This window comes from Euleptes europaea, chromosome 5 (assembly GCF_029931775.1).
Source record: "Euleptes europaea isolate rEulEur1 chromosome 5, rEulEur1.hap1, whole genome shotgun sequence".
Taxonomy (NCBI): Eukaryota; Metazoa; Chordata; class Lepidosauria; order Squamata; family Sphaerodactylidae; genus Euleptes; species Euleptes europaea.
In genome coordinates, this window is record NC_079316.1 from 97,277,528 (window position 1) to 97,302,330 (window position 24,803).

General features: G+C 46.7%; 1 pseudogene; it reads left to right on the plus strand.

Annotated features, from left to right (window-relative positions):
* The first annotated feature begins 160 nt into the window (after window positions 1-160).
* Window positions 161-24,482, plus strand: LOC130478378 (uncharacterized protein K02A2.6-like; annotated as a pseudogene).
* The last annotated feature ends 321 nt before the right edge of the window (window positions 24,483-24,803 follow it).

Sequence of the window (24,803 nt, forward strand, 5' to 3'; positions counted from 1 at the left end):
AAGGTTCGCCATCACTGCTCTAGCGCATCACCGGAAGCAAGTATGGATTTGTGGGCACAGCATTGTGCATTGGGCGGGGATCTATGCTACGGGTGCCGGTTGGGGAAGACACCTGGGGCTGGAAGAGCGGTTGGAGATCTCCTGGTTCGGCATTTGTGGCATGCGCTGGAAGTCATTGGTGCCGCAGGTGTGGCACCTCGTGTGGCAACATGGGACACCGGACATCTTGGTAATCCAGCTGGGTGAGAACGACCTGGTCAGACGGAGGGGCCGTGATCTGTGTGAGGCGGAGGCTGCAGACCTGCGGACCCTGGCCGTGCGTCTGCCCAGGACGACCTTGGTGTGGTCGGACATGCTGGAGCAGAGGTGCTGGTGGGGTGCGCAGTCCCCTAAAAAGGTGGACCGGGCCAGGGGGAAGGTCACAGTGGTTGTGGGTAAGGCGGTGACGGCTTTGGGAGGAGCCATGATCCACCACCAGGACCTGTCTCATTGGATGGGAGCCTTATTCCGCCCGGACGGGGTGCACCTGTCATCATAGGACATGGACATATGGCTACAGGACATACGACATTGGCTCTGCGGGTGGTTACAGCATTAGGCATTGGCGGGAGATGCACAGAGAGGTGGGGTAGGCATCTCCGGTCGCCTCTTGTGGCGGTTTGGACATGGCGCCGGATCCAGTTTGGGGGAGGACGGCCTGCGTGCCCCGCTTCCCACTCTGGGGACCCTAATAAGGGGTTTTGGGGGTAGGCCAGGATTGGGTAAGCCTGGCTTGGGGGCTGCGGTTTGGCCTCCTCCCAAGTGGCAGTGGACCACACAGTTGGCTTCCATCCACATGGGGACCCGGCATACTGCCATCTCAGGCTGTGCCCAGCAGACGGGTTGGGCGCATGGTGCTATCAGCTGATGGATGGGTCAGCTGATCCCTGGATCCTGCCCTTCATGCTTGCCAATGCCTAATGCTGTAATCAATAAAGTTGTGGCCTTTTCACTCCAGCTACGGTGTACTAGTCATTCTTGGATAGGACCATGCGGGTCAGTCACCGGGTATGGGTGTTACCTGGGGTGGTGGGTGCCCCCCCTTTCCCCCCATAGGGCTGGGGCCGCAATAGGGTTTCTCCTATCTCCCCTCTGCGTTAGACAGTGTTTCAGAGAGAAATGGCCTTCTGAAGTTTTATTTGCGCTTGACAAAGCTAATTTGGGACTTGTTCCCAGTTTAGTGGTTTCAGGTGAAAAATAAAACTTGAAAGCAGCCCTTCTGCTTCTGAGGTAAGTGTGGCAGGCAGTTAACTGGGCCAGAGCAACATCACAGCTCTTTTCTTTGAAGTTTATTCTTCAACTAAATGATGTTCTTTGTGGGTGGCCAAGCCTAAAATGCCACCATGTGCTTCTCTCGTACCTGACTGTTACAAGGGATTAAACGGTTGTCGATGTTCAAAGCACTCTGACGTTTTCAGTTCTGTCCTTGAGTCCTGGGACTCCTGAGAGCTTAAAGTATTGATTTATCCATCACATTTTGAATCCTTCCTTCTCTCAAAGGAAGCAGCACACATGGGGTTTTCCCCATCCCACGAGGGATGGATTATTTCTGTTGAAGCAGGGCCATAGCTGGGGCAGAGGGGAGCAAAGGGGGCAAGCAGCGGCACGCAGACAGGGGTGGCAGGCACTTCTCATAGTGTAAGGCAGGTCAACCGTTTACTTGAGAACAAGTGGTGCACATTTATGTCTGTGGCTGAGGTGAGCTCCGGGGTACTGCAGGGGGCAATCACAGACCACTGGCAGCAATGGGAGGGAGATGCAGACGGCTTCTTTGGGCAACAGCTAGGGTTGCCAGGTCCCTCTTTGCCACCGGCGGGAGGTTTTTGGGGCGGGGCCTGAGGAGGGTGGGGTTTGGGGAGGGGAGGGATTTCGATGCCATAGAGTCCAATTGCCAAAGCGGCCATTTTCTCCAGGTGAACTGATCTCTATCGGCTGGAAATCAGTTGTAATAGCAGGAGATCTCCAGCTAATACCTGGAGGTTGGCAACCCTACTACTAGGAGAGGATGATGGCTCCAAGGGGGCCGGTTTTGCGCGGTTTATGACTGTTATTTATGCTGCTCTGGGGCAACCTAGTGAGACTGAGCCATTATTCCCTGCTTGGGCAGCTGCAGTTCTCTTTCGGGTCTGGGTGGGAAGTGTATGGTTCCTTTTCCCCTCCCCCAGGCAGAGAGGGCGGCAGGTGGCAAGTCTGGCAAGAGCTATGTGGGGCTCCCAGTTTCACAAACAGTCTACTCCATGATGAAAGCAGGTCTGGCTGTTGCTAGTAGGATGAGGCTGGGTTTGACTGGGCCCACTTTGGTCTGATCCTGCATGGCAAATTGATCGCAGAAAAGGTATATTGATAGATATTAGCCATGAAAAGTCAATTGACGTTTCTTGTTCAGAGGTACTGGGTCTCTGCTGAGTATCAAGCACCAGGGGAGAGATGTTTGAATACTTTGCCTGTACGTTTGACACTTGGTGCCTGCTCACTGTTGGAAAAGCCTCCAAGCAAACCATGAATGCAACACTTTTGTCTCCTTGGTATTCAGGGGTAGATTACCTCTAAACCTGAAGGTTCTGTTTAGCTCTCCTGGCTAGTAACCACTGGTGTAATGTGGTTAGAAGACTGTTGCTGCTTTGATTGCTGTTGAGTACAGGACAAGAAGGACCTTTGGTCTGATCTGGCAGAGCCGATTACATGATTATGTTGGAAGAGGAGATTTCTGGCAGTAACTGTTGCTAAATAGGACCTCAGTGTTCAGAGGCAGCCCATCTCTGGACACCCATTGCAGGGGTGGGGAGAAGCCACTGGGGAAAGAAAGCACCCTGGATCTATGTCCCTCCCTCTCCGGAGGGAGGGAGCTGTTCCTGTTGGCAGCAGAGGATAGGACTTGCAATAATGGGTCTAAATTATGGGCAGAAAGGTACTGGCTGGATGTTAGGATTTTTTTTTTTTTACAGTAATAGTTGTTCAGCAGTGGAATCAGCTACCTAGGGAGGTGTTGAGCTTCCCCTCACTGAACACTTGTCAGGGATGCTGTAGGCTGATCCTGCTTTGAGACTCGATGGCCAGTATGGCCCCTTCCAATTCTATTATTCTAGGTCCATTTTATTAATCATGTCTTTCTGCCTCTCATTTGCCCCCTTCCTCTTTCCCTGCTGACGACGACTCCCATACCCAGCATCAGGCTTCCTGCTTTGCAAAACATTCACATGGTGGGTGTATTTTTTGAATTTTTTTTGTTTTGTCTTTTTGGCTCTCTTCCTTTCTGCAATGATGAAATAGCAGATGTGGAGCACTAACATAAGATTTAACAGTGGTAAGGGATTCCCATCAGAAAATATAAACTGGGTGTAGCGGTGCTAGCATAAATAGCCTAAAAATATATCAAATTCTTGCAATGTATGCTAATTAAACTTAGTCTCCTGCCCGGAGTATGGCAAGTGTCTCACTGAGAATTGAAAGTACAGCAGATACTGTGAGCTCTAAGCTGATCCAGGCAGCCGGCCAAGGCCAGCCGACCCTTAAGGTAAACACAGATAGCAAACGGAAAAGTTCGGTCCCTTTAAAACTTGGCTTCAGTGGGGGTAACAGAACTCCATTATAAGCATCTTTATGTGATTTTCTCACCATATTATAATTAATGGGCTTGACATTGAAGATCTGTGCACATCTATATCAGAAATCCTTGCCCATGGCCATGTACAGAAACCTTGTGAGGTATGAAAGGTTAAAATGATGTTATGAGAAAGTTTTAAAGGTTTAAAGTTGTTTTGGGAAAGTTTGGAGACCCTTGAGAAGATGTCATAAAAAGATTGTGATGTATAACCACAAATTAAGGTTTCCCATGATAAAAGGTATATAAGGGGTTAGAAATTATTCCATAGTTGGGAGTTCTTTAGCAGACTATGCTGTCCGTCTGTCTAAACAATCTTTCCCATCAGCATGGCACATCCAGAGGTTATGTGAACTTGCTATTTCTACTGTAACTTTTACTGAACAGATCTGCTTAAACATTGTGATATTCTTTTAGGTTTTTTCCTACAATGTAACTGTCATATATTTGTAACTGATGTGTTTTTTATGTTCTACTGAAGTTTCTAAATTAAAAAAGAATTTCTTAATTCAAAGCTTGTATCACTACTTATGGGGTAACTGGTTAAGCAAGATATCGTATTTTCTAGTAAAATACAACATCTAGAAACCTAGTTACTTTTCACAGTACTGACCGCTTCATGTGGAAGTTATGGGGGGGGGGGCCTTTTGGACTGTATTTTCAGAATGCTATCAAGAGAGGTGGGCCAAAAAGTGAGGCACTGGGGTTTCGGTGGGTGGATCCCCATGTATGTATTTACTTACTTCATTTATACCCCATGTTTCTATCCAACAAATCCCAAAGCAGCTTGCAATATCTCCATTTTCTCCTCACAACAGCCCTGTGAGAATGTGTGAGACTGGCCCAAGGTCACCTAGCAAGCTTCCATTGCGAAGTGGACATTAAACCTGGGTCTCCCAGATCCGAATCCAACACTCTAACCAGTAAAGGATGCTAGCTCTCTATTTCCCTAGTGTGGAATCTTGCTGCTTATGCTTAATTCTAAATGTTTGGTGGCAGGCGGCATCTATGTATATGGATAATAATATTGCTGCTAATACATAATGGAAAAATATATTTCTAAGCATGGATAGAATGCTTTCAGAATATCCCTTTATATGTTTCATTAATGAGGGACACGGCTGCAGACTGGAGGTGTTCCTGCTAGTTTGACATAACTGAAGAAGGAGCAAAGGGCCTGTAAGGATGAGACCAAATAGTAGCTACCAAAGATTATTGGTTTACTTCTGTCAATACAAGCTAGCCAGGTATCAATTAGAACAGAAATCAATTCTCTGTCACATATGCTAAATGAATTTGTCCTCACATACGCTATGCAAAATCCTCCTCTGTGAATTTCGGTGTCAAAGAACCTAATATTTGCAGAATATTTGCTACATTGGTAATTGACATCCTGTGATTTCATTGACTGATGTTTGACAATATTTGATAGTTGACATTCAACGTTTTGCACTATTTGACAGCTGAGATCTTGTATTTGGTGCTTGCCAAAATAAATGACAGATGCAAACAGGTCCAGGGGCCCTCACTTTTGGCAGTTAAGTTTCATGCTTTAAAACTGTAAGTTTGACTTCTGACTTTTAAAATTGTATATTCAGCATTTGAGTGACAAAACTGGGAATGGTGATGAATTGTGTATATTTGCAAATGTTATATATATTGATTATATATGTATATATAAAGAAAAATATGTACATAATATATGAGGGGCATCATTTTGTATTTTTGCCTCCCTTTAAAAAAACTATAGAGCCAGCCTTGTTTGAGTGCATTCAAATGGAGATCTACTAAAGCCGCCAACACTGTTTCTGTCCCATAACCTGGTCTGATGCTAGATTGAAAAGGGTCTAGGGCAGATTAATAAATAATAATAACCAACAACAATAATAATTTATTACATTTCTACCCCTCCCCAGCCAAAGGCCGGGAAGGCCCGTAGTTGTTCTACTACTGTTCTCTTGATCATCTTGCCCAGGAAGGGTAGGTTGGAAACCAGGCAATAATTGGCAATATCATTATTCTCTTCTGATGGTTTTTACAGAAGGGGATGAATGTTTTAATGACCTGGGAAATGATCCCTGGGTTAGTGATTGATTTATGATGTATTTCAGGGCTTCACTGATGTGGTCCTTACTAGGGCTGTGCATCATTTTTTCAGTATTTTTCAGGTTCAGGTTTAATAAACCTGGAAATTTTTGAAAGCTGAAAAAAAGCCAAATCCTTATATCGGCTTTTTTCAGATAATTAAAATTTTTCAGGTTTATTAAAACCAAGCCTGAAAAATACACCACGCAGAGCTGAACGTTGGGCTCAGTTGAGCCCAGCGTTCAGTTCTGTGCCACGCTTGCTTACCTCCAAAGTCCACATGGACTTCAGAGGTGACAGCGGTGAGGACTCAGCCAGCAGGTAAATGAAGGGAAGGAAGGGGGAAAATGGTGGTGGGGCCGAAGCATTTGGCATTACTCGGGATCTGCTTTTTCGGCTCCCTTTAATTGAAGCCATTTTTCCCCCCAGTTAAATAACACCCAAAATACCAATTGGGGGTGGGGGGTGTTGGTTCAGCTTTAGCTGAATGCACATCCCTAGTCCTTACATGCTTTCAAAAAACCAAGAAGGGAATGGATCCAGTGTACAAGTGGTACTCTTCAAAGATCCTGAGATCCATCTCGGTTAATGGATTAAAATAATCCATAAATTGACCTGATGATGTATTGGGTGTTTTTTCAAGTGTCACCACTGTATTGCAACCAGCATCCAAATCAGAATGTGTTTGAGAGATTTTGCTAACGTCACAAGTGATCATTTGTTCCTGTGGATTCAGAGGTCGTGACTTCAGGGTCAGCAAGCGCCGAGCTATTTAGAACAGCTGAGCTGGGTGCGAAATTGCTGATGTAGTGATATAATTGAAGGAGGATTTCTTTGCCGCTTTCATGGTTGCCTCATAGGTCTTCCAATAAACTCTATAGACCTCTCTGTGAGATTCAGTAAATGTTTTCCACCATCGTCATTGTAGGCATCTTCCAGCCTTCTTCAAGTCACTCAACTCAGTAGCAAACTAAGAGGCTGTATTCTGCCGAGAGGGTGGCGGGTGGTCAATGAGCAAGTTACTATCTCTTAGTCTCACAGGGTTGGTTTGAGGATATAACTGAGAAGGGAGAATGATGTATGACACCCTGAGCTCCTAGGAAAAAGGAAGGGTATAAATATAGACAGATTTCAAAATTTGTATATATATATATTTATTTGTTTGTTTATTTATATATATATTGTCTGCCTAGTTTGAAGGATAAGTGGAATACACATGAAGCTGCCTTATACTGAATCAGACCCTTGGTCCATCAAAGTCAGTACTGTCTACTCAGATGCAGCAGCTCTCCAGGATCTCAGGCAGAGGTCTTTCACATAACCTACTTGCCTAGGAGATACCGGGGATTGAACCTGGGACCTTCTGCATGCCAAGCAGATGCTCTACCACTGAGCCACAACCCCTCCCCTAATATCTAATATATTAGATATTAAATATTTTGGCCATTGTGTTTTATTGTGGACCTGCTTAAGACCTATTGGTCATTTGAGTAGAATGATTAAAGAAAAAATATATAGACATCACAGGAGCAAACAACCTCTGAACGTCTCTTGCCTTGAAAACTTGCCATAAGTCAGCTGTGACTTGATAGCACTTTACCCACACATATACAAGCATTGTATTCAATAGTCTGAACTAGGGCTGTTGAATTTTAAAAAATTCGGTATAGTTCGGATTCGGCTGAATTCGGCCCGTTTAGATTCGGGATATGCCGAAGTCCGAACTCCCCCACTTCGGGTCTGTGTAATTCGGCGGGAATTCAAAGTTCGGGAAAAAAATTCGGCCGAATAAAGCCATTAAAAACACAACCTCGCCTTTCTGCGGCTCTGGGGGGGCATTTTTGGGGGTAGAGGTCCCAAACTTTCAGAGGAGCTTCAAAGGACCCTTCTTGCCAGACCCCCCAAGTTTTGTAAAGATTGGTTCGGGGGGGCTGAGATATGGGCCCCGAAAGGGGTCCCCCCCACCCTTAATGTGCATCTCTGAGCAGAGCTTGCCGCCCACGCACAAAGCTCCCAGCCCCGACAAACAGCTGATGAGAGCAAGGGCGGGGCAGGTGCTAAGAACTTTGCAAAGCAACACAACTGCAAAGCAACACCTTTGCAAACATGCAAAGGGCGGGGCAGGTGTGAAGAATTTTGCAAAACAATACAACTGCAAAGCAACACAAGCACGCAATGCAACACCTTTGCAACAGTGCAAAGCAACACCTGACACCTGGGAGTTTGCAAACCATGGAAAGGGACAGAAGCAGCTAGCTATGCATAATGAGCAGGAGGGGGTGGAATTTCTCCTTTTGCATTGGACTTGGGACCAGGCAGATGCATTCTTTAAGTCACCATTTGAAAACCAGTTTTGAGCAAGCATCAAAATAACCTAACTGATCTTATGAATGAGGGAAAACCTGAAGACATAAAAATGAAGCCCCCCCCCCCTCAAACCAGGGAGAGAGAGACTGGAGGGGGAACACACACCCCAGGCAGAACCGGCAAAAGCCCCCTTTGGCTTCCCCCCCCCACAGAAACTGCTCCCTCCCCACACACACACAGACTCTGCTTTCCCCCCCCACACACACACACAGAAAAGAAAAATTACAGATTAAAGCCCCCAAAGGGGTCTTACTGTGGCTGTCTTCTGTTCCATCAGGAGGGGCTGGGAGGCTGGGTAATCCAATATGATTCCATTTGTATCCAATATGAGATCCATATTTATGCATCTCTCGAGGGTGATCCATTCATCCCAATAGGGAAAAGGGGAAAGCCCATATCTCGGGGGGCCCTGACACAATGTTTACAAAACTTGGGTTTTAAGAAGCCTTGTCTGAAGCTCCGCTGAAAGTTTGGGGTCGGCACACCCAAAAATGCACCCCCTGCAGCCACGGAAATAGAAAAGGGGGGAGCCGATATTTCTGCCCCCACTGAACCCATCTTTACAAAACTTGGGTGGTCTCTTAAGAAGGATTGTCTGAATATCCCCTGAAAGTTTGGGGTCTGTACCCCAAAAAATGCACCCCCTGCAGCCACGGAAAGGAGCGAATGTGCACAAGCACCCCCGCACACACACAAGGATTTCCCTCTCTCTCTTTTTCCCCGGCGGGGCCGCACATCAGCTGATTCCTCCAGTACTCAATCCTGACTGATTGGCTAGAAGAAGACCCAGCTTGGCCACCGATTGGCCGGGGGAGGAGAATGCTGCTTACTGAAGGTTATGCTGCTTACTGACGGCCCCGAATTGGCCGGATTTATTCGTGAACTCCCGAACTCGCTGAATTCGGCTCCCCAGTTGCCCGCCACTTTTGAGTTCGGTTCGTCCCGAACTAAAAACCACCGAATCAAGGGAAATTCGGCTGATTTTCAGTTCGGGCCGAACCGAATAAACAGCCCTAGTCTGAACAAAGAAAAGGCAGAATACTAGACAGCTTTCCAAGGAAGGGCCATCTCTACTGATACTAACATAGAAAAAAAAACACCTTAATTTAAGGTGTTTGCTGAAACTTGACAGATCCTTGTGTCTTGGAGCATGCTGGACTTGTTACCCTCAAAAATCACATGAGCGTGCAAACTTTCACGTACCTTAGCAGCAAATCCCTTTACAAGGTTGCATTTTTCTTGCATCACCTCCCCCATGAGTGCATTCTGTCCAAACAGAACTGTTTGTCTTCTGTATCATCCCCTTTATCTCACCTCCTTATCACCTAACAAAGGGCAATTTCTGCAAGAGGCAGTAGCGTGAGGTTTGTGCTCAGGGTGTGCCTTGATGCGGAGGTACATAAAAAAGATTCATTCTTATACTAGGTTTCAGGGCAAAATCAGATATTACCCTGAACTTTAGGTTGCTATAAAAAAAAGCTATAGAATGTTTTCCTTCCTCTCTCCCATGATGTAATGCATGATGTAGTTTCCTGCTCCCTTCCTTCAACAGTGGGAAGCAGAGAAACACCCAATGTGACAACATCCTGTAACATATATCATTACCTTACAAATACAACATGAACCCGATGGCACTTTAAGAGTAATAAATATTATTCCAGCATAAGCTTTGGTGAGTCAAGTCCCATTTCTTCAGGCATACAGGAGTGTCCAGTCATTTTACAAACACTTTTATAACCAAAGTTACAAAAGGGCCTATAAAATGATTATGCACTCCTATGTATCTGATGAAGTAAACTCTGACTAAAAAAGTAGATGCTGGAATAAATTTTGTTAGTCTTTAAACTGGGTCAAGCCAAGCTTGAACTCTCCCTAGAACCTAAAATGACCAAACTGAGGTCAAGTTATAAGAAGACAAGAGTCACTGGAAAAGACAAGACTACTAGGAAAAGTTGAAGGCAATAGGAAAAGAGGAAACCCCAACATGAGAGGGATGGATTCAGTAGAGGAAGCCACAGCCCTCAGTCTGCAAGACCTGAGCAAGGCTGTTAACAATGGAATATTTTGGAGGATATTCATTCACAGGGTTGCCATAAGTCAGAAGTGACTTGATGGCACTTAACACACACATACAAGGTGCCACCAGATTTATGTTTTATTTTTTTGTAAGACAGAGGACCACTATTTTAGTAGGAAATGCTATTTAGTAGGTAAAGTCTAGTTCAGGTGGGACCTGGAGACCCCCCAGAATTATACCTCATCTCCAGACTACAGAGATCAGTACTCTTGGAGAAAACAGATGCTTTGGAGGGTGGACTCTATGACATTGTACCACACTGAAGTCCCTGTTCTTCCCAGGCTCCATCCCCAAATCTCCAGGGGTTTCATAACCTGGATCTGGCAACCGTACCCTCCATCCGCTGCCAGCAACCAGGGTGGGGGGGGGGAGAGAGACCTGGCAACCCTATGACAAGCATTTTGAACTAATAATTTACATGTTGTTAGGAGAGCCACCATTTCTCTTTCTTTTACCCACCCATGCATACTTGTTGTCCTGAATGGCAGCAGCTAGCATAGCCAAATGGCAGTTTGAGGACCAATACCAAGCTGTTCCAGGTTCAGTGCCAGTAGCAAATTCCAAAACCCACATCAAAGTCCATTCCAAGGTCAAGACCACAAAAGTATCAGGCAAGACCAGCCTCTACCAAGAACCCATGATGGTCCTAACACATTCTCCCCATACTGGCCTGGATGCCAGTGCCTGTTAAATAGGCCTATGGTGAACCAGCTGTTGCTTGTTCCTCTGACTCAGCATTTCCTGCTGGGTGAAGCTCATTAGCCTCATCACTGTCAGCAGGGAGTGCTCTTTGTGGCCTGCAATCTAGCACTCCTTCTACCCTCATGTAGGAGTGCTCTGAACCTTTAAGCACCTCTGCTGCAGCAGTTTTGGGAGGCTCTCTGGTGGCACTGCCTGCAGCTGGCCCTTTGAAACAGGTGAGTCCCCTGCTCAGGGCAGTTGTAGGCATGGGGGGAACTCATCTGTCTGTGACTGCTCAGCCTGCTGCTGTTCCTCCCTTCCACTGCCTGCTGCTTCAAGGTCCTCCTCATCTGAGGAAGCCTTAGCAGGCTGCCCCATGACACTTGTTCCCTCCTTATTTTGGGAATGACTCAAACTAAGTTGGACAAAATAACAGAAAATGGGAAAGAAAGCACAATAGCCACAGAAGAGGTAAAAGGCAGCTCATTACAGACACACTAGCAAAAGGTCCCATCATTTTTATGGGTGGGGCACGAGTGGAGAAAGGTTGCCAGTATCCGTTCAATGTATTTTGTCACCCCAAGCAAGGTACACTCACTGCCCTGGCAGCACCGCTAACCAGGTCCAAGATGAACCCTTGCAGCAATGTCACAGGGGCTCCTCCTGGACCTGGCTGATGGTGGAACAGATCCAGGAGGTGATGCCTGTTGTCTCCTTCCTACACTGCCAAAGGTGAGGTATGAACTGAACCCCAATGAGACATCAAAGCTGCCTTCCCTGAAGTGTCCCTTGCAGTTACTTGGGTGGCTTAACCAGAGAACCAGCTTTGTGCAGCTGTGCCACCCATGGCAAATTAGCAATGTGTGAAAATCACTTTTATTACAGGGTGAAAACAGAATCATCATGGTAGCTAGTGGTTATACTGTTGCAGTGGCAGAATTGGGGTGGGGTCTGTTTAAATGGGCAATAATGGGTTTAAATGGGTTTAAATTATGGCTGGAATGTTATGGATATTAGGAAACATATTTTTACCATAAGAGTTGTTCAGTAGTGGAATTGGCTGCCTAGGGCGCTGGTGAGCTCCCCCTCTTTGGCAGTCTTCAAGCAGCGGCTGGACAAACACTTGTCAGGGATGCTCTGGGCTGATCCTGCACTGAGCAGGAGGTTGGACTTGATGGCCTGTCTGACCCTTTCCAGGTCTATGATTCTATGATCCTGTCATAAGCTATAATGTTGCCTATATTTATTTTGGGAGGAATTTAACTTTTTTTAAAAAATTGGATATATATGTGGTATAATGTATATAGTATAACGGGGTGGGGGGAGTTAGTGCAATTTTTCTTTTTGTTGCCACTTCAGCTGTTGAATCAATGGGTATTTTAGTAGAAGATCAGCACCTAGGAAATTGGGTACCTGCCTTAACATGACATTCTTAGATGAGCTACGTTCATTTGGACCAACATTTCACAATGTTCTTGACTCCGTCCACTTGCCCATTTCACTCCTACCACTTTAGTATGACTTTTAAAAAATGTGGATGCCATTGTGAGCCGGTCCATGTATTCATCCCTTGCTAACAAGCTCATTTTTTCCTGCTGTACATAACTTCCAGGTGTTTCACAATCCCAACAAGATGTCCAAGTCCTTTTGCCTTCTGGTTGGAGAAAAAAGCCTGATGGTTTCTTATGAGGAAAGACTTAGGCATCAATATTTCTTTTCAAAGCGACAAAAACGATATGCCAGAGGGCTTTGCTTTCTTCTTCAGAAAAAAAAGTCTTGTATCACTCACTCATCACTTCATCGATAAAAGCTTCATGAATGAGCAGGACTAGCCAAGCTAAGGTCAAGAAGTGATTCCAGCGGCAACTGTCATTGTGACAGATTAACGTACTGAAATCTTCTCTTGGATCTGAGTGAAACTACGTGCTGCCAAAACTGGCGTGACAAAAACCATTCCCAAGGCTGTCAAATAGCCTAAGCACAACTCTGTGCTATGAGATAATTCGCTGCTTGCTTGTGTCTATTCTATACCACAGGTGACTGTAGAATTCTATTGACGATGAATTGAGGATTAGTTTTCCCTTGCCAGGGAGAGGCTGAGGCTCAGTAGAAGCACACATGCGTTACGATCTCTAATACCTTCAGGGTTTTGTTTTTAAAAGGAAATTTGGGAGAGCCACTGCCAGTCAGAGTAACCAATACGGAAATAGAAGGATCAATGACTCATCTAGAGCCAGTATAATAAAGTAGTTAGAGAGAATCAGATTCAGATCTCTCCCCACCCATCAAGCTTGCCATGGGCTGGTCTCTCTCTCTCTCTCTCTCTCTCTCTCTCACACACACACACACACACAGAGCTTAACCTATCTCACAAGATAGTTGTAAAGAAAAAATGAAAGGCAGAAGAATTACTATATTTACCTGAAAGAAAGATGACTCTGAAAGTTTGACGATCCACCTAAAAAAACTGGTATGCACAAGCTTCTTATTATTGTACAAATTTGCAACTTGTACACAAATGTAAAATGACTCCCCCCTCTTTCTTTCTTTTTTTTTTTTTTTGACAGCACACCTGGGGGAGAAATCTAGTCTAGTCTTCCGTTTGGGTAAATGCAGTATGTGTATGACCTCAAGCTCCTTGGAGGAAGAGTGGGATACAAAAACAACAGAGTCAGGCAGTAAGGCAGGTTCGTACACTACCTCTGGTCAAAAATTCAACAGCAAACTGCTTGTGCAATACTAAGATGTTGTTTGGGCTGCAGCAGCATGCTTCATTGCCCTGATCTGGACGGCCCAGGCTAGCTCTATCTTGGCAGATCTCAGAAGTTAGACAGGGTCAGTCCTGGTTAGTATTTGGATTGGAGATCACCATGGAATTCAGGTCCCTATAGCCGAAAGGCTTTGCCCTTGTGGGCCAGGGGATATAGAAACTTCAGAATATGTCTTGATCCGCTGTTCATTCTACCAAGAAGTCAGCACAAGGGTTCTTTCCCCTTTGCTTAACACTTTCCCTGACCAACCAGATGAGTTTCTGGCTAAGAAGCTCCTAACTGAAGAAAAATCACAGTTTACACTCTTGACTGTTAAATTCTGTGCTGCAGCTATTAAAATACGTTGTACCCTGACAGGATAAGAGTAACAGAAATACTTTATTACTCAAAATATTAAGGGGGTCACACCAAGTTATACAATGTTTACATAAATTTTATTCATACATGTAATATGTAATTTTTAGGTTTCGTTTATTTGTAGTAACAGTAGTAGCTGTTGTGGTTTTCTTATTATCAGTTGTGGCTGTTTTTTCTGCTGGTCAGTGGCCGTATTAATAAATTATTATTATTATTATTATTCACCAATGAATTCCAGGGTTGCTATGCAGAGGAAGGCAATGGCAAAACACCTCTGTTAGTCTCTTGCCTTGAAAACCCTACTGGGCTGCCATAAGTCAGTTGTGACTTGACGGCACTTTACACACACATCATGCTTCATGTGGGGGTATCCTTGAAGACAATTCGAGAAACTTCAGCTAGCGCAGGATACACTCACCGACCCGCTGGCATATCTGGGCAGAACAGAGTGCATCACTCCCGTTTTAGCCAACTTGACCTTGCTTTTATGGGCATTTATAGTGGACCATCACATTAATTTCTCATGCAAGTAAAGTGATGCTCAAAATCTTACAGCAAAGGCTGTTACCATATATGGAACGAGAAATGCCTGATGTTCAAGCTGGTTTCAGAAAAGGAAGAGACACTAGAGATCATATTGCAAATATACGCTGGTTACTGGAGCGTAGAAGAGAATTTCAGAAGAAAATCAGCTTGTGTTTCATAGATTACAGCAAAGCTTTTAACTGTGTAGATCATGAAAAGCTATGGCTGGTTTTAAAGGAAATGGGTGTGCCACTACATCTGATCGTTTTGTTGCGCAACCTGTACTCTGGACAAGAGGCCACAGTTAGAAGAGAATATGGAGAAACGGAATGGTTTCCAATTGGCAAAGGGGTCAGACAAGGATGTATTTTATCTCCCTATCTCTTCAATCTATATGCAGAACATATAATTAGGAAAGCTGGATTAGATTTAGATGAAGGTGGAGTGAAAATTGGGGGGAGGAACATTAATAATTTGAGATATGCTGATGACACTACATTATTGGCAGAAGATAGTGAAGATTTGAAACAACTACTGCTGAAAGTAAAAAGAGAAAGTGCCAAAGCAGGACTACAGCTGAACATCAAGAAAACAAAAGTAATGACTACAGGAGAATTACACAACTTTAAGGTTGACAATGAGGAAATTGAAATTGTTGCAGACTTTCTATTCCTTGGCTCCACCATCAACCAAAAGGGAGACTGCAGCCAAGAAATCAGAAGGAGATTGTGACTGGGAAGGGCCGCCATGAAGGAGCTAGAAAATATTTTGAAGTGTAAGGATGTGTCACTGGCCACCAAGACTAGATTAATTCATGCCATCGTGTTCCCTATTTCTATGTATGGGTGTGAAAGCTGGACAGTGAAGAAAGCGGATAGGAAGAAAATAGATTCCTTGGAAATGTGGTGTTGGAGGAGAGGGTTACGGATTCTGTGGACTGCCAAAAAAACAAATCAGTGGGTTCTAGATCAAATCAAGCCTGAACTGACCCTAGAAGCTAAAATGACTAAACTGAGGCTGTCGTATTTTGGTCACGTCATGAGACGACAAGAGTCACTGGAAAAGACAGTCATGCTAGGAAGAGTTGAGGGCAGCAGGAAAAGAGGAAGACCCAACAAGAGATGGATTGACTCAATAAAGCCTTCAATTTGCAAGATCTGAGCAAGGCTGTCAAAGATAGGACATTTTGGAGGACTTTCATTCATAGGGTCGCCATGAGTCGGAAGCGACTTGACGGCGCTTAACACACACACAGTGGTGAAATCTGCAAAGGAACCAGGCAGGGCTTTTTGCAGCTACCATCCCCTCCTTCGAGATTTCTTCCCCTCCAGTTGTCCCCTTCTCTCTCTAGCTTTTATCAGAAGCTTACAGCGTTTTTCATTCTCCAAACACTTTGCCAGATTTGCCTCTGCTTTAGAAGTGGCACTTGTCATGTTTTCTTAAGGTTAACTTTTCTGGCATGTTGCTTTGAGCATGTAACATTAGCTGGGGAAAGCAACTCATCAATTTTATACATAAACAAATAATTCTGCCCATCTCATCTGATGAATCCTATCAAATCTTAATTAAATAAATGGAAGACCAAAGGCTAGCACAGTTTTTGAGTTTGTTTCCCCACAGTGCACTGCTGGCTACAATATCTTGCATATTTCAATTTGTGCTAACGTACAGGTGCGGCAGCTTTTCCCATCACTATCTGGTGCTGTTTCTGCAGCAAGCAGGCAGAAGTTAATCAATGCTTTTCACATCCATAAGATAAGACTAAGCAAGTTGCTCTTTATTTATGGTACACAAAATGTCTGAAATGTTTACAGTCACTTAAAGTTTCTTTTTAGCATTTCCAGTACTGCCGTGGGTTGTTTTGTTACGCTTAGTTTATCCCTACGACATACAACGAGGACTTTGAGATGATTAACAAAGAACATATACTTAAAGATATTGCTGCTGCCATGAAGTCCAAGCTTTAAGGAATTCACTAAGAATTTACGGCTACCATAGGGCCAAATACCATAGTAAGCAACAGTGGGTGGAATATATTAAAAAACAGACATTGATTCTTTGCTGATGTTGTGGAAAGACATTCATGAAGGCACTAAAGGGGGAAAAGGCAGTATTTCTAGCCATTCACTCTAAAAGTAATGAAGCGGGGCAAAATTAATGTTCCGATTCCTGGGAGTCAATTTCAAACTGTGGGTTAATATAAGGCTGAGTCCCACGGAGGAAGTAACTCTCTCAAGCGTGCTTGACAACACTCTTAACAAAGACTGTGCATTTCCATAAACCAATAAAATGAAGCTACCTTGCTCACCATTCAGAGCGGGAACTCAAGGAAATATTATTAATGCAGAAGGGGATTTGCCTCAAGGGCTACAAGATGAATGCTCCCTCTTGACAGGCTGGCACAAGATTTGTTTAGCCATAAACTCAGTCACTTTACACTTTACTCAGCTGTAATTTGAGGGAAAGGAGGCTTTTCTTCTTTTTTGTTCTCCATTTACCATGTTAGTAATTAAAGAAACCATTCCCTAAATGTGCGCTTGAAGCACACTAGTGTGCTGCAAGAGAACTGCTAATGTGTCATGAGAAAAAAAAACTGCTTAAATAATTACAGGTTCCGGAGAGCCCATTCCCACAAGATGCTGCCTACTGCATGGTGTCCTGGTCTAGCACTGCTTCCTTTCAACTAAAACACAAGTCCACTGGCCCTAGATAGACTAACAGTATTTATTCCTGCATGAGCTGTTATGAGTCAAAGAAAGAAAGAAAGAAATTCATTTTCCTCATTTTTAATGCAGAAAATTACAGAAAGGAGGGGAGGCTGAGCAAAAAGAGGCCTGGCTTCATGTATCTGGTGTGGTTCTCTATGTTAGAAACTTGAATGGTTCACGCATAATGGATGATGATGGAAGCTCTAGCCCAGGGGTCCCCAACCTTTTTGAGCCTGTGGGCACATATGGAATTCTGACATGGCACAGTGGGTGCAGCAACAAAATGGCGGCTGCAGGAGGCGGCGCCAGCTACAAAATGATTGCCACAGCTTAACTTCAGTAAGACAGCGCAGATCTTTGTGCTGCGGTGGCAGCTGCTGCCAAAGCAGCATTTTTTAAAAAAAAATCTGCACAGTCAATCAGAAGCCCTACCTGGCCCCACCCACTTCCTAAAAACCCATGGTGGGCACCAGAAAAGGTGTAGGTGGGCGCCATGGGGTCCACAGGCACCATCTGGAGACCCCTGCTCTAGCCTCTTTCACCCAGTCTTTGCTGGGAGGAAGCAGTTCCATATCATCCCTGCACTGGATGTAATTGGAGCATGCACTTGTGAAGCTCATAACAAGTAGGTGATGCATCAGTCAAGAACCATCCCCAACAAATTTTCCAGCGTCTCAAAATTATTATTGAGCTATTGTGCATGCACAATCTGTATTCAACAGGTTAGGTGCCAAAAGGCAACAACCTAGGTAGGTGCACGAACACAGTGTAGGGACATAATCCCTCTAAGTCTCAACAATGGGTGCATCAATTGGATGTATAATGTACAAAACAATGCCTTTTATCTTCATATGATTAAAAAAATTGTATTTCTCTTGGTTTTGACAATCATACATCTAAAAATGTATGTGATTTACAAAACCTATAATTTGTCACACACAGGGGGGTTTCAAGATCCATAACTTATCGATCTTGTTTCACTTGCACTATATTGTTTAACAGACAGTCAGAATAAGGAGTAATGGGCATGCATCCAAGGATCTTTCCTGGACCTTCTCAGCAATCATTTCTGACAAGGTTTTGGTTTTCATGTGGTTTCAACTGTCTTCAGTCCAGAAATCCTTGTGCTGTATATGTGGAGACTCTTCTGGGAGACAGCCCACCACAGTACTGGCATGTGTTCTTACATCCCTTCAGCTAGGGCCAGGTCACTCAACTGGCAACCTGTAGGGATGCTGCAAATTTCACCACCAACATGGTCTGATGGTGGAAAGTGCCATCAAGTTGCAGCTGACTTATGTTGACTCAAGGCAAGAGATAAACACAGGTGGTTTGCCATTGCCTGCCTTCATTTAGCAATCCTGGACTGCCCTTGGTGGTCTCCCATCCAAGTACTAACCAGAGCTGACCCTGCTTAGCTTCCGAGATAATCAGGCTAGCCTGGGCCATCCAGGTCAAGGCAACTTGATCTACAGTCTAACTTACCATGTTCAAAGGTGTTGATCAGATGTAAGCCTATCATCCAGTCTGTTCAATTCATGCCGAACAGCCACAAACACCTTCTAAACAGTTTCAATCAGGTTTTTGTAAAACTGCATGTGTAGCGATGCTGCCAATTCAAACCAACTGGCAGCCATTACCATCATTAGAGACTACTTAGACAAACACCAAAGGGTAGGATTTTATTAAAACAGTTTTTCTTTATGACTAATTTATATGATTTGTGACTGATTTGTCACAAATTTAAACCACATTTAAACCAGGGGTCCCCAGGGTGGTGCCTGTAGGCCCCGTGGTGCCTGCCAACAGCTTTCAGGGTGCCTGCTGAGTCTTTTAAGAAAGTGAGGCTGGGCCAGGTATGGCTTTCCCCAGCAAGACTTCTCATTGGCCACTGGGGATTTGATTGGCCGTACAGATTTTTTTAAATGGTCTTTTAGCAGCAGCTTCTGCCACCCCAGCACAGGGATCTTCATTGTGTGACTGAATATAAGCTGCACCAGCCATTTGGTGACTGGCTCCACTTCCCATTTTGTGGCAGCGATTTTGTGCCCGTGCCCATCACGCTGTGTCAGAATTCCAAAGGTGTCAGCAGGCTTGAAAAGGTTTGGGACCATGACTGAAACAACTGCTTGTTGAGGAGCAGGCATGTAACAAAGATAGGGGAAGCAGAACTCCCATCGGGCCGTGTGACAAAACCTACGTACAAAAAGCCGATTGTACTGTACTGCATCATTATGAAGGAACATATCCAAGCAACCTGCAGAACGACCACTACTAAAGCAATGAACAATTGAACAGATCATTTAAAAAACAACAACAGCTCTCTGTTATGACCAGCAAACAGGATGTGACCAAAACCAGTGAGTGAATTGAATGGAATTGAATTGAAACCAGTGAGTGTTCGGGCATCCCTATTGGCCTGTCATGGGACTGCCATACTTCTCCTGGCTTTCTCATTTTATTTATTTTTAATGAATGGGTTAATTAACCCATTTTGGTGTATTTATGTAATTTATAGCCCATCTTTCTCACTGACACTCAAGGCTGATTACTCAGTGTAAGTCATATATGATCAAACAGGATGGGACATCTGATAAAGAGTACGATACGTTTTGGATGGCAGAAGTCTGAAAATAAGCAAAATAACAGAGCTGAAACGAAGTATAAGCATTTCAACAGGACACATTAAATGATGCACAAATTGCATAGCAGGGGCATGCTCACAGCAACAGACAATGCGTACTATACACAGTAGTATAATCCATGACCCTGTACCTTTAACAAAGCATCTTTCTGAACCATTTTGTTACAGTACAGCCCTATTACTTGTGTAAAATAAAAAACCCCTCCTGAATAATTCAGTTTTGCATAGTTTTGAGAAAATCCAGGGGAGTAGGAGCTTTCCTGACCTCCTCAGGCAGCCCATTCCATAAAGTGGGGGCCACAACAGAACCTTTTTGTGTCTGCTGAGGAAATACATGAACAGAGGTACACACCCTGCTGAAGACTGCAGTCCTATGCTCACTTACATGGAAGTACACCTCATTAAAATCAATGGGATTTAGTTCCAAGTAGGCATGCGTAGGATCCAGCCAAAAGAATACAGCCCTATGCAAACTTATGCAGGAGTAAACCCCAGTCACACTGGTGGGGCTTACTTCTGAGCAAATCAACACATTCCTTTCATTTACCTGTCGTGGGTCCTGAGATGCTCAGGAGAAAGGCAGGCATATAAATATTTTAAATTAAAATATATTCAAAGGGATAGAGCCTTTTCTCTTTTACATTTTGGACAAGAGAATGCAAAATAAATAATGCAGGAAAAATGGCACCCTTGTACTTTTAGAAAACGATAAATATTTAAAAACAATGTTTGCCAAAAAACAAAAAATCTAGGTCTCAGAATTCTGATTGCTGCTGCCAGTATTCATTTATTCATCCAAAGATAGGTTCAATGTATGTGTGTCAGAGCCTGAACTACAAATTCCATGAGGCATTGTAATAATGTGACCCGGCAAGGCAGTATCACCACACAAAAACCAGAGAAGAGCTTTCATTAATAGAACACTCTTTCAAACCACAAATATCAAGAGACGTTGGAATCATGAGCATGTAGAATGCCCCGTCAGTATTCAGGTGCCAGATCCTCTTTGTGCAAATGTTCCAACAATGCTAGTCAAACTTTCCTGAACAGAACAATCTTTGAGTCAGCTTGGAAATGACTCCCAGCCCTTGGGATCCAGCTCGTGGGCGTCCACCGCATCAGCCAGCCCCTCCTCGACTCCGTCTGGTCCGAGTTCGAGGACATCTGGCGGGGGGCGCTGGACTACTACAAGGGGCCACCTGTTCGCCTGCACATTGACCCCGCAGCCACCCCCATCTGCCTCAAGCCACGCCGGGTTCCCTTCGCTCTCAAGGACCGGATCGACGCTGAGCTGGACCATCTCATCGTTCAAGGCGTCCTAGAGTCCATCCCCAATGCATCGTGGGAAACGCCAATTGTGACCCCGCTGAAGGCCAACGGGGACGTCCGGATCTGCGCTGACTACAAGTGCACGATAAACAAGGCGCTCTAGAGCCACGCCTACCCGGTGCCAGTCGTCAGCCACCTCCTGGCCTCCCTCACCGGGGGCCGGGTGTTCACCAAGCTGGACCTTGCCCAGGCTTACCAGCAGCTGCCTGTGGACTCTGCATCGGCTGAGGCGCAGGTGATCGTCACCCACCGGGGCGCCTTCTGGGTGACGCGACCACAGTTTGGGGTCAGCACGGCCCCGGGCATCTTCCAGAACCTTATGGAAGACCTCCTCAAGGACTTGCCAGGCGTCGTTCCCTACTATGACAATGTCCTGGTCGCTGCCGGCTCCGAGGGGGAGCTCCTAGACCATGTCCGCCGGGTGCTCAGCCAATTCCGAGGTGCTGGCCTCACGGTGAAGCAGGAAAAATGCCAGTTGGGCCTGCCGCAAGTGGAGTTCCTGGGCTACTTGATCGACGCTGACGGCATCCACCCCACGCCCGACAAGATCAAGGCCATCCACAGCGCCCCTCCGCCCAGTGCAAACAGGAACTCCAGTAGTTCCTGGGACTCTTAAATTTTTACCATGCCTTCTTGCCCAACAAGGCATCGGGGTTGCAGAGCTGCTTCACTGCCTCCTCGACAAGGCCACACTGTGGTCCTGGGGCAAGCCACAGCAGCGGGCATTCGAGGCCGCCAAGGGCCTCCTGTCTTCTTCGAGCCTGCTCGTCCATTTTGACAAGCGCGTGCTGGTGGTGTTGACCTGCGATGCCTCGTCCTACGGCATCGGCTCTGTCCTCAACCACCTGTTGCCAGACGGTCGGGAGGCCCCGATCGCCTTCTACTCCCTGACTCTCTCTTCGGCGGAGCGCAACTATGCCCAGATTGACCGGGAGGCACTCGCCGTCGTGGCTGGCATCAAGAAATTCCACAATTACATGTACAGCCGTCCCTTCACCGCCGTGACGGACCACAAGCCGCTCCTGGGCCTGTTTGTGCCGGATCGCCAGACGCCGCGATCCTGTCCCCCATGCTCCGCTGGTCGATCTTCCTCAACGCCTACGACTTCAGGCTCCTGCATCGACCCAGGAAGAGCATCGCCAACGCTGATGCCCTCAGCTGACTGCCGCTCGATGGACCCGACCCCGACCTTTCCCCGGCCCACGACGTACTCCTGCTGGAGACCCTGCCGAAGCCACCCTGCATGCGGCGGACATCGCCACCCACATGGCGAAGGACCGAACCCTTGCCCGGGTTCTCAACTGGGTGGGGAAGGGGTGGCCGGCAACCCAGCCGGACGGGGAGTTCAAGCCGTTCGCCATCCACCAGCACGAGCTGTCCCTACACAAGGGCTGCTTGCTCTGGGGGAGCCGGGTCATCCGCACGAGGGTCCTGGAGGCACTACACACCTGCCACCCAGGCATCATGCGCATGAAAGCGCTGGCAAGGAGCTACGTGTGGTGGCCAGGCATCGACGCCACCATAGAGGAATGGGTCAAGCATTGCCAACCCTGCCAGGAGTTGCGACCAGAGATGCCACGCGCATCAACCCAGTGTTGGGAGTCACCGTGCACGCCCTGGTCCCACATCCACATCAACTTCGCAGGGCCATTCCAGGGCAAGACATTCCTCATCATTGTGGACTCATTCTCGAAATGGCTGGAGGTAGTGGCCGTCTCCTCCATGACCGCCCAAGTAGTCGTTTGGGTGCTGCGGCAGCTCTTCTCAATGCACGGATTGCCAGACACGGTGGACTTGGACAACGGGGCCCAATTCACATTGGTGGAATTTCAAGAATTCATGGCGAACAACTTGATTCGTCATGTGACCTCCGCTCCGTTCCACCCCGCCACCAACAGCCAGGCCGAGTGCATGGTGCACACAACCAAAGACACATTGGGCCGCATCATCCACGGAGACTGGGACGCAAGGCTGGCAGACTTCCTCCTGACCCAGCACATCACCCCAAACTCCTTGACTGGCAGGAGCCCAGCCGAACTACTCATGGGCCGCTGGCCAAAGACCCTGCTCGACCGGCTACACCCCGACCTCACGCCAGAGTGTCCGGCCCACAAGGACTTGACTGCCACCCCAAGAGTCGTAGAGCAGGATGACCCGATCTACGCCCGCAACTACAGGGCGGGCCCAGCCTGGATCCCGGCCACGGTCCAGGAAGCCACTGGTCCGGTCTCCTACCGGGTCGCCACCCCAGAAGGTCGTGTCTTGCGGCGGCACAGTGACCAGCTGCGCTGCTGCCCGGCAGACATGCCCGACCTCACCACCGCCTTGGAAGCCCCAGCGCTACCCAGAGACATGGAGCCGGAGCACAGCGAGGCAGTGAAGACCAAGTGTGCCGTGGGGCGATCGCCAGCATGTGCGCCCGAGGACCGGCTAGAAGGACTTTCCGCCGCAAGCACACCCAAACCGTTCCGGCAACACCCGTTCCAGTGCCGCACCGTTCTCAGAGAGTACGAGCACGACCGAGCCACCTCAAGGACTTTGTGTGTTCCTGCATTGTCCGGACTTAGGGGGGAGGGGTGTTATGTATGTACATAGTTAGGCCGATATGCAGGGGGAAACTTAGGAGCTTGAGTCCCCGACGAAGGATCCTAATCCTGCACGTGCCATTGGCCCTAAGCCGGCACATGCCCTTGGCAACCTGGGGTTGTTCCCCCGATCACAGATCGGGGGGGGAGTGGCCACAGGCGGCCAGGGGGGCATATAAGCGGGGCCGGTTTACACAGTTCTCCTGTTCTGTTCTGTTCTTCAATAAACGCATTGTTGTTGGAACTCCGTCTCGACCTCATGTGTCCTCCCCACGCAGACTTAACACTGTCCATCACTCCTTGAGGAATCCATCACTCCACCAGACCCAGAGGCAGACCTGAAGAACCCACACACTCAGGGCAGATAGCATGGTATAGTGGTTAAGAGTGGTGGACTCTAATCTGGAGAACCGGGTTTGATCCCCCACTCCTCCACATGAAGCCTGCTGGGTGACCTTGGGCCAGTCACAGTCCTCTCCAAACTCTCTCAGCCCCACCTACCTCACAAGGTGTCTGTTGTGGGGTGGGGAAGGGAAGGCAATTGTAAGTTGCTTTGAGACTCCTTAAAGGTAGGGGAAAGCGGGGTATAAAAACCAAGTCTTCTTCTTCACTTGACTTTCCTCTTTCTAAGGAGGAAGCATGCTCAGAACAATGACTCAGTGGTGAAGATGGGTGAAGATGGACCGGGCAGGGCCAAGCGAGAAAAGGTGTAAGTCAAAGCAGGAAGCAGAGGCAAGGCGAGAGCAGGAAGCGGAGGCAGAGTCTGGTAATTTCCTTGAATGTGTTTTTAAGATATTTTTTAAAGAAGGCAGTTCCATCCTCCCTTTTAAACGAAGTGGGGAGAAGGGGGCAGAGTTTGGCTGCTAACTGGTGGGAAGGGAGAGCCAGCCAAGACAGACCTGTGATCCTGGCGCAGGACATTGGGCCTGTCCAAGTAAAGGACATATGTGGCCGAGCATCAGACTGGCCCACCCTCCTTGGCCATGGCTAGCGGATAGAAGCGGAGGCAGAGTTGTTAGTAGATTTTCTAGTAT